Source organism: Sus scrofa, chromosome X (genome assembly GCF_054392235.1).
Source record: "Sus scrofa isolate SSC_HxYL_T2T_F1_AM1 chromosome X, Sscrofa_HxYL_maternal_Yorkshire_Landrace_v2.0, whole genome shotgun sequence".
Taxonomy (NCBI): Eukaryota; Metazoa; Chordata; class Mammalia; order Artiodactyla; family Suidae; genus Sus; species Sus scrofa.
Window position 1 is genome coordinate 88,166,185 of NC_139401.1, and position 15,528 is coordinate 88,181,712.

Genomic DNA, 15,528 nt, shown 5'->3' on the forward strand with positions numbered 1-15,528 from the left:
GATTAATAAGTGAGAATATGATTCCCTTTTGGGGGAGTTCCTGCTCTGGCACAGTGTGTTAAGAATCTGACTGCAGAGGCTTGGGTCACTGCAGAGGTGTGGGTTCAACCCCAAGCCTAGCACAGTGGGTTAAATGTCACAGCTGTGGCTTGGATTCAATCCCTGGCCTGAGAACTTCCATAATGCTGTAGATACAGACATAAAACTTTATTAAAAAAAGATTTCCTTTTGGCTGATCAGACATAAACAGAGATCTGTTGGAGGCTTATAGTAAACAAATCTTTCTTCTTAAAAAGAAACACAAGGAGTGCTTGCTCCAGCAGCATATACACTAAAATTGGAATGAGACAGAGAATATTACCATGGCCCCTGCACAAGGATGACCCACAAATTTGTGAAGTGTTCCATATTTTTGCAATGAAGACAGAATTACCATGTGATCCAGCAATCCTACTTCTGGACATATACCCAGAGAAAACCATAATTTGAAAAGACACATGCACCCTGATGTTCATAGTAGCACTATTTGCAATACCCAAGACATGAAAACAACCTAAAGTCCATCTACAAATGAATGGATTAAGACGTGGTACAACAAACAATCCAAACATTTATATGGAACCACAAAAGACCCAGAATCGCCAAAGCAATCCTGAGAAACAAAAACCAAGCAGGAGGCATAACTCTCCCAGACTTCAAGAAATACTACAAAGCCACAGTCATCAAAACAGTGTGGTACGGGTATCAAAACAGACAGACAGACCAATGGAACAGAATAGAGAACCCGGAAATAAAGCCTGACACCTATGGTCAATTAATCTTTGACAAGGGAGGCAAGAACATAAAATGGGAAAAGGAAAGTCTATTCAGCAAACATTGCTGGGAAACCTGGACAGCTGCATGCAAAGCAACGAAACTAGAACACACCCTCACACCATGCACAAAAATACACTCCAAATGGCTGAAAGACTTAAATATACGACAGGACACCATCCAACTCCTAGAAGAAAACATAGGCAAAACACTCTCTGACATCAACATCATGAATATTTTCTCAGGTCAGTCTCCCAAAGCAATAGAAATTAGAGCAAAAATAAACCCATGGGACCTCATCAAACTGAAAAGCTTCTGCACAGCAAAGGAAACCCAAAAGAAAACAAAAAGACAACTGACAGAATGGGAGAAAATAGTTTCAAATGATGCAACTGACAAGGGCTTAATCTCTAGAATATATAAGCAACTTATACAACTCAACAGCAAAAAAGGCAATCAATCAATGGAAAAATGGGCAAAAGACCTGAACAGACATTTCTCCAAAGAAGATATGCAGATGGCCAACAAACACAGGAAAAAATGCTCAACATCGCTGATTATAAGAGAAATGCAAATAAAAACTACCATGAGATACCACCTCACACCAGTCAGAATGGCCATCATTAATAAATCCACAAATAACAAGTGCTGGAGGGGCTGTGGAGAAAAGGGAACCCTCCTGCACTGCTGGTGGGAATGTAAACTGGTACAGCCACTATGGAGAACAGTTTGGAGATACCTTAGAAATCTATACATAGAACTTCCATATGACCCCGCAATCCCACTCTTGGGCATCTATCCGGACAAAACTCTACTTAAAAGAGACACGTGCACCCGCATGTTCATTGCAGCACTATTCACAATAGCCACGACGTGGAAACAACCCAAATGTCCATCGACAGATGATTGGATTCGGAAGAGTGGTATATATACACAATGGAATACTACTCAGCCGTAAAAAAGGATAACATAATGCCATTTTCAGCAACATGGATGGAACTAGAGAATCTCATCCTGAGTGAAATGAGCCAGAAAGACAAAGACAAATACCATATGATATCACTTATAACTGGAATCTAATATCCAGCACAAATGAACATCTCCTCAGAAAAGAAAATCATGGACTTTGAGAAGAGACTTGTGGCTGCCTGATGGGAGGGGGAGGGAGTGGGAGGGATCAGGAGCTTGGGCTTATCAGACACAACCTAGAATAGATTTACAAGGAGTTCCTGCTGAATAGCATGAGAACTATGTCTAGATACTAATGTCGCAACAGAAGAAAGGGTGGGGGAAAAAACTGTAACTGCAATGTATACATGTAAGGATAACCTGACCCCCTTGCTGTACAGTGGGAAAATTAAAAAAAAAAAAAAAGAAGTGGTACATATATACAATGGAATACTACTCAGCCATAAAAAGACAAACTAATGCCATGTGCAGCAACACGGATGAAACTAGAGATTCTCATACTAAGTGAACTAACTCATAAAGAGAAAGACAAATACCATATGATATCACTTATATCTGAAATCTAATATATGGCACAAATAAACCTATCAACAGAACAGAAAGAAACTCATGGACATAGAGGACAGACTTGTGGTTGCCAAGGAGGAGTGGGAAGAAGTGGGATGGACTGGGAGTCCAACCCATACATTTATAATGTGTAAGCAATGAGTTCCTACTGTACAGCATAAGGAACTATACCCAATCTCTTGGGACAGAACATGATGGAAGATAATATGAGCAAAAGCTATGTATGTATATATATATGTATGACTGGGTCACTATGCTATACAGCAGAAATTGACACAACACTAAATATCAACTATAATAAAAATTTTTTTTACTAAAAATTGAAAAGAGACCCAAGGGAAGAAAATTATTCCACTGGACATTGCCCTTTCGGGGGCAGCCATGTTATGACGATGAGGGAAAATAGCTTGAAGACAAAGCTAGCACACTGAAGATATCAGAACTGAAAAATGCAAAGGACAGGAGTTCTTGATGATGGCACTGAGCCAATGTAATACCCTACACAGGCAACATGTACTCTGAATTTCTTTTAATGAGGAAAATAATTTTCTTCATTATTTAGTCCACTTTTGCCTAGGTTTTCTGTTCCTTAAAGCTGAAGGCATCCTAACTGATAAGTTGCATTGCTACTATAGCCTTGGGAAGGAACTCACTAAGGAATAACTAGGTAACTCAGTGGCTGAAAATTAAAAGCAACTCAAAACAAAATAATTGACTCACAGCAAGTTAAGAATAGAAGGTAAACTACTATAAAGACCTGGAGTAGAATTAGACATAAATTGGCTCCGTGTAATAAAAACATGGCTTAAATGAAAAGTAATACTTCAAATCCGTGTGCACGCATGCAATCTGAAATGGAAAATGGAGATAATTATTCAAACAAATCACTTTTACTGGAATTACCTGGGCTTATTATGAAAAATCTGTGAGCTCCATATAAGAGTAAGAACATGGGTACATGTGAAATGCATAAATTAATGAAAATACATATATATATGAATATGATGCTTAACTATAAAATGCTACATTTAACTTTACGATTTATTTATTTGGGCTTATTTGCTTGATTTTGCACATGTAGACACATGTAAAGTTTCAACTTTAATTATAAATAATATAAACAATACGGACTGCTTCTAGCATTTATGAAAATTTAATTATGCTAAATAATAGCAATCCTTACTATTTTTCATATACCCCTGAGGTAAATATGCAGGAACATTCTTCTACCTACTTTGCAAGCGGAAAAATAGAGAGGGTTACCAAACAAACAACAAAAAAAACTCACCCACTGAAGTATTTGATAGAAATGAGCAGATGGAATTCAAAACAGAACTAGAATCGGAATTCAGGCACAGACCGATCTTCTGTCCTTTTAACAAGTATGCCAAATCTCATTTCTTTCCAGAAGAGAAATAAAATGACAACATGCAATATATTGAAAAGCAGGGTTAGTTTATCTGCAACTGTGAAAAAATATAGCAGGTTGCTTTCTAACACATATCTCCTAAGAAATGAGGCCAGATAAGCAGGAGGGCAGTTTCCTTCTTCAGTGGTCAGAAATGAACTGGTTGAATATGACTTTGAATATTGACGTGTCCCCTGAACAACACATTTTAAAAGGAGAAGAAAAAAAGAAAAAAAAAAGAAAATGGCCTTTTCCATTTTGTTTTCCCATTCCAAAGCAACAGGCTATGCAAGCAGGTGAGAGAAGAAAGACTTACAATTCATACTTAAACAATTGTGTTTGACTTATTTACGTGACACCTGAGGCAAACTAATTTCATTTGCAGAAATGGATAAAGAAGATGTTACCAAGCCACATTACAGGGTTATTTTGCAGGATAAATGAAGGAAATGCAATGAAAAGCGATGCTTTATCAAAAGAAAATCAGAAGTGGAGAATTCAAAGGCCTAAACTCTTTGTGGTACGGATAGGACAGAGAATTTAAAGCTCTACACGAGAAGACAGCACATGTAAATTGTATAACCCCTCTAAGGTTCTAAATACAATTCCCCAAGCAAAACACAACTCAAGATCCTTAGACTCACAGAGCACATCTTTCTAACATGTTTATACATAGCAGAGCTGGGGCTCATCTAAATGACTGATACAAAACAAAATAAATAAAATGTCTATTTCTAATTAAAAGTTAGTTTGTGTGCTAGTAAAATATCCTAGGAATACTGACAATATTTAATAAACATATATTTCCTTAACATCTATTTTATACCCTGAGTTAAAATTGTTTTTTATTTGACTCGATTCCTCAAACCTTGTCTCCTTCCTCTCACATAAAAACTTCCATAACTCAGGGCCCAGCTCTGTCCTGGATGACAGCGAGTGAGTCTGATAAAATAATTCACTCTATAGATTTCTGGCACTAACAGGATACCATGTTATTTCTCCCCTCCTCTCTGTTCCCCATGTAGGAGACCCATTTGAATAGATGCCTCTGGATGCACTCAACTTTTACATTAGCTTGGATACCATGGAAAGGTGCACTTAAAATTGGACCATCAATGTTCAAGCTTCAGCTTTTTTGTGACTTAACGTGCCCTTGGGTAGGTTAGCCTCATTGAGCATTAGTTTTCTCAAGCTACAAAAACTGTGTATCATAAGGAACTCTACTCATTTTTATGTGATAATCTACATGGGAAATGAGTCTGACAAAGAATGGATACGTACATGTGTATAACCTAATCACTTTGTTGCCCAGCAGAAATTAAAGCAGCATTATAAATCAACAATACATCAATAAAACTTAAAAAATGGGAAAAAAAACCCTGTACAACAGTACCTTTAACCAGAAGTTGTTGTGAGAATTCAATGAAATAATGTATATAAAAGCACTTTAAAATGGTAATATACTATCTAGATGTAGGGTACTACCCCCCACCATGAGCCTGAAAGAATAATTCCAAATAAAGGTGAGAAATTTTTTTTTGTCTTTTTTTTTTTTTTTTTTTTTTTTTTTCTATTTCTTGGTCCACTCCCGAGGCATATGGAGGTTCCCAGGCTAGGGGTCGAATCGGAGCTGTAGCTGCCGGCCTATGCCAGAGCCACAGCAACGCGGGATCCGAGCCGCGTCTGCAACCTACACCACAGCTCACGGCAACGCCAGATCGTTAACCCACTGAGCAAGGGCAGGGACTGAACCCGCAACCTCATGGTTCCTAGTCGGATTCGTTAACCACTGCGCCACGACGGGAACTCCCAAAGGTGAGAATTTAAAGCTCTGAACCGTAGCCAATGAGACAATGAGGTTTGAGACACTTCTTACATTAAATTATGTACAGGGCAACCACACATTTACTTCATCAGGTCGAATAACCTCTGTCCTATAGCACAGATTTTCAAAGAAATTATTCTATGAATTAAAAATGACTTTTTAGAGAGTCTTTTAAGCAAGTATTGCTAGGAAACCTGGACAGCTGCATGCAAAGCAATGAAACTAGAACACACCCTCACACCATGCACCAAAATAAACTCAACATGGCTGAAAGACTTAAATATAAGCCAAGACACCATCAAACTCCTGGAAGAGAACATAGGCAAAACACTCTCTGACATCAACCTTACAAAGGTTTATCAGGTCAGTCTCCCAAAGCAATAGAAATAAGAGCAAAAATAAACCAATGGGACCTAATCAAACTGAAAAGCTTTTGCACAGCAAAGGAAGCCACAAAAAAATGAAAAAGACAACTGACAGAATGGGAGAAAATAGTTTCAAATGATGCAACCGACAAGGGCTTCATCTCTAGAATATGCAAGCAACTGATACAACTCAACAGCAAAAAAGCCAACAACGCAATGGCAAAATGGGCAAAAGACCTGAAAAGACATTTCTCCAAGGAAGATATACAGATGGCCAACAAGCACATGAAAAAATGCTCAACATCCCTGATGATTAGAGAAATGCATATCAAAACTGCCAGGAGATACTGCCTCTCACCAGTCAGAATGGCCATCATTAATAAGTCCACAAATAACAAATGCTGGAGGGGGTGTGGAGAAAAGGGAACCCTCCTGCACTGTTGGTGGGAATGTAAGCTGGTACAGCCATTATGGAGAACAGTATGGAGCTACCTTAGAAAACTATGCATAGAACTACCATATGACCCAGAAATCCCACTCCTGGGCATATATCCGGACAAAACTTTCCTTAAAAAAGACACATGCACCCGCCTGTTCATTGCAGCACTATTCACGATAGCCAAGACATGGCTAATAACCCAAATGTCCACTGATAGATGATTGAATTAGGAAGATGTGGTATATATACACAATGGAATACTACTTAGCCATAAAAAAGAATGAAATAATATCATTGGCAGCAACATGGATGGAACTAGAGACTCTCATCCTGAGTGAAGTAAGCCAGAAAGAGAAAGACAAATACCATATGATATCACTCATATCTGGAATCTAATACATGGCACAAAGGAAACTTTCCACAGAAAAGAAAATCATGGACTTAGAGAAGAGACTTGTGGTTGCCAAGGGGGAGGGGAAGGGAGTGGGGTGGATTTGGAGCTTGGGATTAACAGATGCAAACTATTGCTTTTGGAATGGATTAGCAATGAGATCCTGATATGTAGCACTGGGAACGATGTCTAGTCACTTATGATGGAGCATGATAATATGAGAATATAGAATGTGTACATGTGTGTGTAACTGGGTCACCATGCTGTACAGTGTATCGGGGAAATAACAATTAAAATAAAATAAAAATTTAAAAAAGACGTTTTAGATCTCTATCCTATTTGTGTTGAAAATAACCTAAATATATCTTGCAGAGAAGTTATTCAAAGGAGTTTCAGATATCCACCCTCATGCATGAAAAATGCATAGGTCTGCATGAGTGTGTATATGTGTACAATTAGCACTGGAATATTGGTGCTGTAATACTCTTTCCAGGATGCCTAAAGTGGTCATTAAATATCTTAGAAATGCACTAGAAACAACATAGCACTATCTTCTATTCTTAGTTAAAATGTATTTTTCCAGGTTTTATTAGTTTTATATTGTTTTTATTTTAGTAATGAAATATATTTTTGTCTTTAATTATTAGCTTTCCATTGGAATCTCACACTCACAAACTTGACTTCATTACTGATAAATGGCCCCTGAAATCATCAGAGTTTGTTTTTTAAAAAGTTTTGTTGAAATATAATTCACATAATTTTGAACTACAATTCAGTGGGTTTTAGTATATTCACAGAGTTGTGTAATCATCACCACAATTTAATTTTAGATTTTCATAATCCCTAAAATGAAACCCCATACCTATTACCAAACACTCTCTATTCCATCACAGCACCCCAGCCCTAAGGAGCTAACAGCCTAACATCTGTTTCTACAGCTCTGCCTACTCTGGACATTTCATATAAATGAAATCCTTCAATGTGTTCCTTTGTGATTGGCTTCTGCAACTTAGCATAATGTTTTCAGGGATTTTAAATGTTGTTTCATGTATCACTACGTCATTATTTTTTATTGCCCAACAACATTCCATTAAAAGGAAGCACCATATTTTGTTTATCCATTTACCAGTTGAAGGTTATTTCGGTTGTTTTCACTTTGGGGCTACTATGAATAACGCTGCAGTGAACATTTGTGTGCACATTTTTGGTGTGGACATATGTTTTCATTTCTCTTGGGTATGTACCTAGAGAGGGGATTGCTGGATCATATGATAATTTTATGTTAATTTTTTGAGGAACTGCCAAACTGTTTTCCACAGTGGCTGCACCATTCCACATTCCCACCAGCAATGCATGATGGTTCCTATTTTTCTACATCCTCACCAACATTTGCTGCTGTCTTTCTTTTTTATCATAAGCATCCTAGTGAGTGTAAAGTGGCATCTTATTGTGATTTGAATTGCGATTGACTGCATTTCCCTGCTGGCTGATGATATCAAACATCTTTTCTTGTGCTTATTAGCTATTTGTATATCTTCAAAGAAATATCTATTCAGATCCTTTGCCCATTTTTTAAATTGGGTTATTTGTCTTTTAATCATTTAGTTGTAAGATTTCTTTATATATTCTGGATACTAGACTTTTTTCAGATACATGATTTACAAGTATTTTCTCCCATTCTGTGCATTTTCTTTTCATTTTCTTGATGGTAACTTTTGCGCAAAGCATTTAATTTTGAGGAAGTTCAATTTATGTATTTTTTATTCTGTTGCTTGTGTTTAATTATCATATATCTTTCTTTAATACATTTCTTTAAATATCATATATTTCTTTAATACCACAGCTTTATTGATATAATTCATATACCATACATTAACAATATAAAGTGTAAATTTCAGGAGTTCTCCTTGTGGCTCAGTGGAAAGGAATCTGACTAGTACCCATGAGGATGTGGGTTTGATCCCTGGCTTTGATCAGTGGGTTAACAATCCGGCATTGCTGTGAGCTGTGGCATAGATCACAGACATGGATCAGATCTGGCGTGGCTATGGTTGTGGTGTAAGTCGGCAGCTGTAGCTCCAATTAGACCCCTAGCCCAGGAACTTCTGTATTCTGCAGGTGCAACCCCCCCCCCCAGAAAAAAAGAAAAAAATAAAAGTAAAATTCAGTGGTTTTTAGCCTATTCAATTCCTCTCCCCCTCCACCTTTTTTCTTTTTAGGGCCGCATCTGTGACCTACACCACAGCTCATGGCAACACTGGATTCCCCAACCCACTGATGGAGGCCAGAGATCGAACCAGAATCCTCATGAATACTAGTCGGATTCCTTTCTGCTTCACCACAACAGGAACTCCCCCTCTGCCCATTTCTTAATTGGGTTGTTTGTCCTTTCCCTCTTGGGTCGTAAGAGTTCTCTATATAATCTGGATACTAAATCCTTATCAGATAGATGATTTATAAATATTTCTTATTTTGTAGGTTGTCTTTTAACTTTCTTGATAAATCCTTTATTCATCAAAGTTTTTAATTTTGATGAAGTCCAAATTCTTATCTAAATAACTAAATCAATCATGGATGAGAGTCTGGGTATGGTCCATCCTGGGGCAATATTCTTCCCCTGTGGACCTGTGAAACCAGAAAATAAGTAATCTTTTTCCAAAGCACAATGGTGAGACAGGCATAGGATAGACACTCCCATTACAAAAGGGAGAAACATGAATTAAATGCTCCACAGGTTCCAATCAAGTCAAAAACCCAGCAGGGAGAATTCTATTAGATCTCAAGACCTGAAAGTAATTCTCTGCAGCTAATCTGTCCTCTGCATCCATGGCTCTGCCCTTGGAGTAATTTTTCCTTTCTTTTGTCCCACCTCTGTCCTTTTCAGTCCAGACTGGCCTCATTTTTTCTGGTACAAAAAAATTCCCCAAACATATTTATCCCATCCAATTTATATGGATCCAAGCCATTAGACAAGGAGGGTTCTCCACAGATACTTCCTGGATAACCACATCTCTGTTCCTGGCTTCTGCTTAGATGGTTGACTGAATCCATAAGTCACATATTTTATCTCTTAGAAAGTTGTCCAGCCACAAACTTGGCCCTGCTTCTAGAGCACACTATCTGGACAGGCAGAGAATTTTCCAGATCATCAGATGCTGGCACCCTTGTGCTTAATTTACCTTTCTTCTTGCATTTTCTTTCTCTCTCTCTCTCTTTTTTTTTTTTTTTTTTTTTTTTTTTTTTTTTGAGCATGTGTCTTTTTGTCTTTTTAGGGCCGCACCCGTGGCTTATGGAGGTTCTCAGCCTGGGTGTCAAAAGGGAGCTGCAGCTGCCGGCAAATACCACACTCACAGCAACACCAGATCCGAGCCATGTCTGTGACCTACACCACAGCTCACAGCAAAGGTGGGTCCTTAACCAACTGAGCAAGGCCAGGGATTGAATCTGCATCCTTATGGATACTTGTCAGATTCGTTTCCGCTAAGCCATGACAGGAACTCCCTCTTCTTGCATTTTCTATACACAGCAAGGAGAATCCATGCTAAACCTTCTACACCTTGGTTATAAATCTCCTTGACTAAATATTCAAGCTCATTGTTTACAAGTTCCACTTTCCTCCCAATAATAGAGCATAACTCAGTTAAGGCTCTGCCACTTTATATCGTCTCCTCCAGTGTCCAAAAACACGTTTATCATTTACCTCTAAGGAGTCACTGGAAATACATTTAATAGTCATAGTTCTACCAACCATCAAAGTACCCTATGATTTTTCTATCAAGCATCTCACAATTCTTCTGGTTTCTACTCATGACTCAACTTGAAAACCAACTCCACATTTTTCAGGCATATGTTAAAATAGCACTGCCTCTCCCCAACACAATAATCTGTATTAGATTCCTAGGTCTGCCATAACAAACTACCACTAATTAGACGGCTTAAAACAACAGAAATTTGTTTTCTCACAGTTCTGGAGTCTAGAAATCTGAAATCAAGGTGTTGGCAGGGCCATACTCTCCCGAGAGGCTCCATGGAAGAGTCTTTCCTTGTTCCGTCCAGCTTCTAGTAGCCCTGAAAATCTTTAGCATTCCTTGATTTAGAGACAGATCTCTAGTCTACATATCCATCATCACATGACATTCTTCTTTCAAGTATCTGTGTCTCTTTACCCCTTCTTAAAGGACACTAGTAATAATCGATGAAAGACAAATCCTAATCTATTATGACCTCATCTTAATGAGTTACTTTTGCAATGGCCCTATTTCCAAATAATGTCACATTCTGAGGTTTTGGAGACTTAAACAAATCTCATTAGGGAACACAATAAAAACATAATAAATATTGGTTGTTTTTTTTTCCTTTCATTCTTTTTTGGCCGCCCCTCAGCCTATGGAGTTCCAGGGCCAGTGATCAGATCTGGGCCTCAGTTGTGACCTATACCCTAGCAAGGTGAGATACTTTAACCCACTGTGCCAGAGCAGGGATCAAACCTGTGTCCTGATGCTGCAGACACCGCCAATCTCATTGCGCCACAGAGGGAAGTCCAGAGGGTTTTTTTTCCTTTTTGTAGATTCCATGGGACTTTCTACATATAGAATTATGTTATTTGCGATTGTGAAGCCTTTTATTTCTTTTTATTATCTAATTGCTCTAGTTAGGACTAGAAAGAAAAATGGAAGGAAGGAAGGGATGGAGGGAAGAAAGAAGGGAAATTTTTTTTGTTACTCTTTGCAAACTGGCTATGTTCTGTGACATTTTAGTACTTAGCCACACCACTTACAATTCTGCCTTGTCCTTCACTTCCTAAAATGAAGGCCGGAGTTCAGCCAGAAATGAAAATTTAGGGTCTTCTCAGGTCTTTTCCAATCAAATATTCTGTTCTGGGCACGCACATGGCTTTCTAAATTCCCCCAGAATACACAAGTACCTTTGAATTCCTGGATCTCCCAAAGAAACTCTCTCTCCAGCTTTTCCTCCTAGGCTTTCAACACTTTATTATTTGCCTCAACTGTAGTCTTTTATCCCATGTGGCTGTGGGTCATTCTTTTGGCATAACAGTATTTTCAAGAAATGCCCACCATTTTGGTGCCCAGAGTGTTCCAAGTTGGGGAAAAAAAAAAAGCCAGACAGGTTAGAACAAACACAATTCTTTGGGAATAAGGTGTGCTCTTCATCAAAAACAGGGACCCGGTTTCCACACTGAGAATGTGACTTGCTGGGCAGAGAAAGAATATGGGGTAAGGGTAAATATAATGCCACAAAGCTTCCCTACAATTTTTAATTTGTCTTTCTCTTGATTCAGCATTTACTTGGTTGTTTTAAACTTTGATTGTCTCCATAGTTCCAACGAAGTTTATTCTCACAGTTTTGTTTTGTTTTGTTTTTTTAGGGCTGCATCCACAGCATATGGAAGTTCCCAGGCTAAGGGTCGAATCAGAGCTGCAGCTGCCAGCCTACACCGCAGTCACAGGAACGCCAGATCCAAGCTACATCTATGACCTACACTGAAGCTCACAGCAACGCCAGATCCTTAACCCACTGAGAGTCAGGAATCAAACCCACATCCTCATGGATACTAGTTGGGTATCATTATCACTGAGCCAAAACAGGAACTCCTATTCTCACAGTTTTTGCTTGATTTTTTTATAATTCTGTGGAGGAATGGGCCCTTGAAGCTACTCTGCCATTTTCACTGATGTCTATAGTACAACATTTTGATAAAAAAGAGGGATAGGAGTTCCCGTCGTGGCTCAGTGGTTAACGGATCCCCGACTAGGAACCATGAGGTTTCAGGTTCAATCCCTGGCCTTGCTCAGTGGGTTAAGGATCTGGCATTGCTGTGAGCTGTGGTGTAGGTCGCAGACACGTCTCGGATCTGGCATTGCTATGACTGTGGCGTAGGCTGGCAACTACAGCTCCGATTAGACCCCTAGCCTGGGAACATCCATATGCCATGGAAGCAGCCCTAGAAAAGGCAAAAAGACAAAAAAAAAAGAAAAGAGAAAAAAAAAGAAAGAGGGATATATTCGCATAATAAATTTATTTTTGTCCTTAACATTTAACAAATGCTAGAGACAAAAGATAAGTAGTTTCAATGAGTTTAATTTATTTTAAGCTTTATTTTAAGCTCAGTACACTGGCCTTATTTATCATTTATCACTGCCAACAGAAGGAAATATGTATGAATGTCCTATTTTGGAGGTCAGTAGATAAATATTTATAATATTCTTATTGCACTTATATCTATCCCATATCTTTTTAAGCATTAAAAAATGCTAAAGATAAAATATAATAACTTTAAACACTGTAAAATACTAAAAATATATTAATATAGGAAGAGGAATATAAGAAAAACATAACAGGTAATCCATAAACTGGATTGTTAAAAGCTATTCTATAAAAGGTAATAAAAAGAATCATACTCTAAAATGCTAGGAAGTGAAATGGAGCTAAGAGTCAAAGACGTCATACTAGGGGGAAAAAAAAATGATACCAAAAAAAGTTTGAGTTCTCCACACATGGAATGGACATATTAATACTCGATTATTGAGGAGGATTTTCATACAAGTCTGTCATGGATGGTGGGAATGGTCTAGGTTTATAAAGACAGAAGTCTTTTTTAGGCAGCAAATCTGATTTCATTGCTTTAATTGTTTAAAATTAAATGGAAACATTACTTTGAAAATATTCTTTGAAGTACACCTTACTATAAAAGAGTCTAGCTTTCTAATCTCATGTTAGTGTAACATCCAAGGAGCATTACAAAATGAAAATACTGGGTAAAATGGGGAAAAAATAAGAGAGATCTTTCTGGACTTCATTTCTAGAGTTTATTCTAAGGTCATTAAAAAAATTACATATAAAAATTTAGTTTCATTTTTAGGTAAGTAAAGATGTGTGTATGTTATTCTGATAATAATATTCTCTGCTGTTCTGTTTTATAGATAGAGCAAAAGGGGGTTTTAGTTTAGGAATATATCACATAGTTTTTAATGCAGGCTCCAGAATTCAGAACAAATTGAATGTGAACAGAAAGTATATTTTGTTTTGTTTTGTACAAGTAAGAAAAGTGATATCTAAAATACACTGGAGACCATGATGGAAAATAAAATTTAAAAGAGAATTTAAAAGAGAATATAACTGGATCACTTAGCTATACAGCAGAAATTGGCACAGCATTGTAAATCAACTATATTTTAATAAAAAAAAATATATATATATATACTAGAGCTTCTGTAGAAACTGTACTTTAAAGAGTCAAAGGGGCCAAATTGATTTTTTTCTAGATTTTGAATAAGCTATAAAAATCCCCTTTATACAGATTGAGAGTCCATACATTTAAGTTCTAAATCCCACCGCAAATCAAGATATTCAATGAATTGCTGACAAATCCTAAACTACCTTGGCAGCAATGTACACTGTTTTGTTTTGTTTTGTTTTGTTTTTTTATTATTATTTTCCCACTGTACAGCAAGGGGGTCAGGTCATCCTTAGATACACTGTTAATATACATTCTTTGCCTTTGCTTCATCTACAGATGACTCAGTTTCACTGTCCTCTTCCTTTTACTTCTGTCTGTATCATTTTCATCCTAACTTAACATTTAAGCAATTTTCCTCTTGTATCAGTTTTGATACTGCATTGATTTCTAAATCATTCTTATTCAGAGAAATCTTTTTCCCTTTCCTTTTTCATTTCATGGAGCTCTAGTTTATATCAATATGATGAAATAGAGCTCTCTTTTGGGTTCCAATTATAAAAGTAGTCATCGCTAGCTTATTAAAACACAGCTTTTCCTCCACAAGGTAAGAAATTTCATGAGAAAATGGTAATAAAGAGAAGAGCTCAGGCAAAGTAATTATACTGCATTGTGCCAAATATTTATCAAATTCTGGTCCTCTGATATCCTATTTTTCACATACAAATGCTTTTAGCATTTCATTGATAGTAGGGTCTATCTGTGCAACATGTATTACACTCAAAATATTTTTTTTTTTACCCTCGGTCTTACATTTCTCTGTTTCTTTTATTTATTATTTATTTCAATCCATATGTACTCAGTGAAAAACTAAAACTTGGCTAGTTTTGTTTTTCTCTCCTTTTCTACTCCTCTCTAGGGTAAAATGCTTTTATTATAAGTTGACCAAAACCAGGGTGATCACTTTTCTGACTATTTCCTTATAAAAGATTGGAGTGATTCTTTTTGACTGTTATTCTACACTTTAATTCATTCACCATTGTTTGCTTCTTTATACTAATGCTAAGCACTCTTTCAAACTTTTAATATTTTTCTCCTCCATTAAACAAGTTCTTTCCCTGATGATATGGTTGGTACTCCATAACTTAAAAGGCAAATTTCATTTAATTTCTTTGTATTCATTTATATGTTTTCTACTCTAAAATTGGATTCCATTCACCATTTGCTTTCCTATTTATCATCTAGAGCAATAATTAAATTTTTTCCTGTAGTGTATACACTACATTTGCAGGCTTCAGAAGCTTAGGTTGATTGACCTTAGGAATGTCACATCTTGAGTTAAAAATAGATGAAGCCAGAAAGTATTAGTATTAACATTAATACTTATTAGCATATCAATTTCAGGTAAATTTTTTTAGGCACAGCACTTACATTAAAACCTTCCCCAAAAGGAACCAAAAGGACCCTGACCTTTATATGATCTCCACCATGTTAGTATATGCACGAGTATTTTATGCCTTATCAATTGTTTAGTATACACTTAACAGAGTAAATGT

The 15,528-nt window shown here is 37.1% G+C and overlaps 1 long non-coding RNA gene and 1 other non-coding gene across 6 annotated transcripts in view; one reads left to right on the forward strand and one right to left on the reverse strand.

Moving 5' to 3' along the window:
* The window catches only part of LOC146394699 (uncharacterized), a 759,738-nt gene that overhangs the window by 292,007 nt on the left and 452,203 nt on the right, over positions 1-15,528 (reverse strand). The window lies entirely within an intron of this gene.
* LOC146394700 (U6 spliceosomal RNA) lies at positions 308-414 on the forward strand. The gene has a single exon (XR_014835955.1). It is a non-coding gene; the product is annotated as a U6 spliceosomal RNA (small nuclear RNA).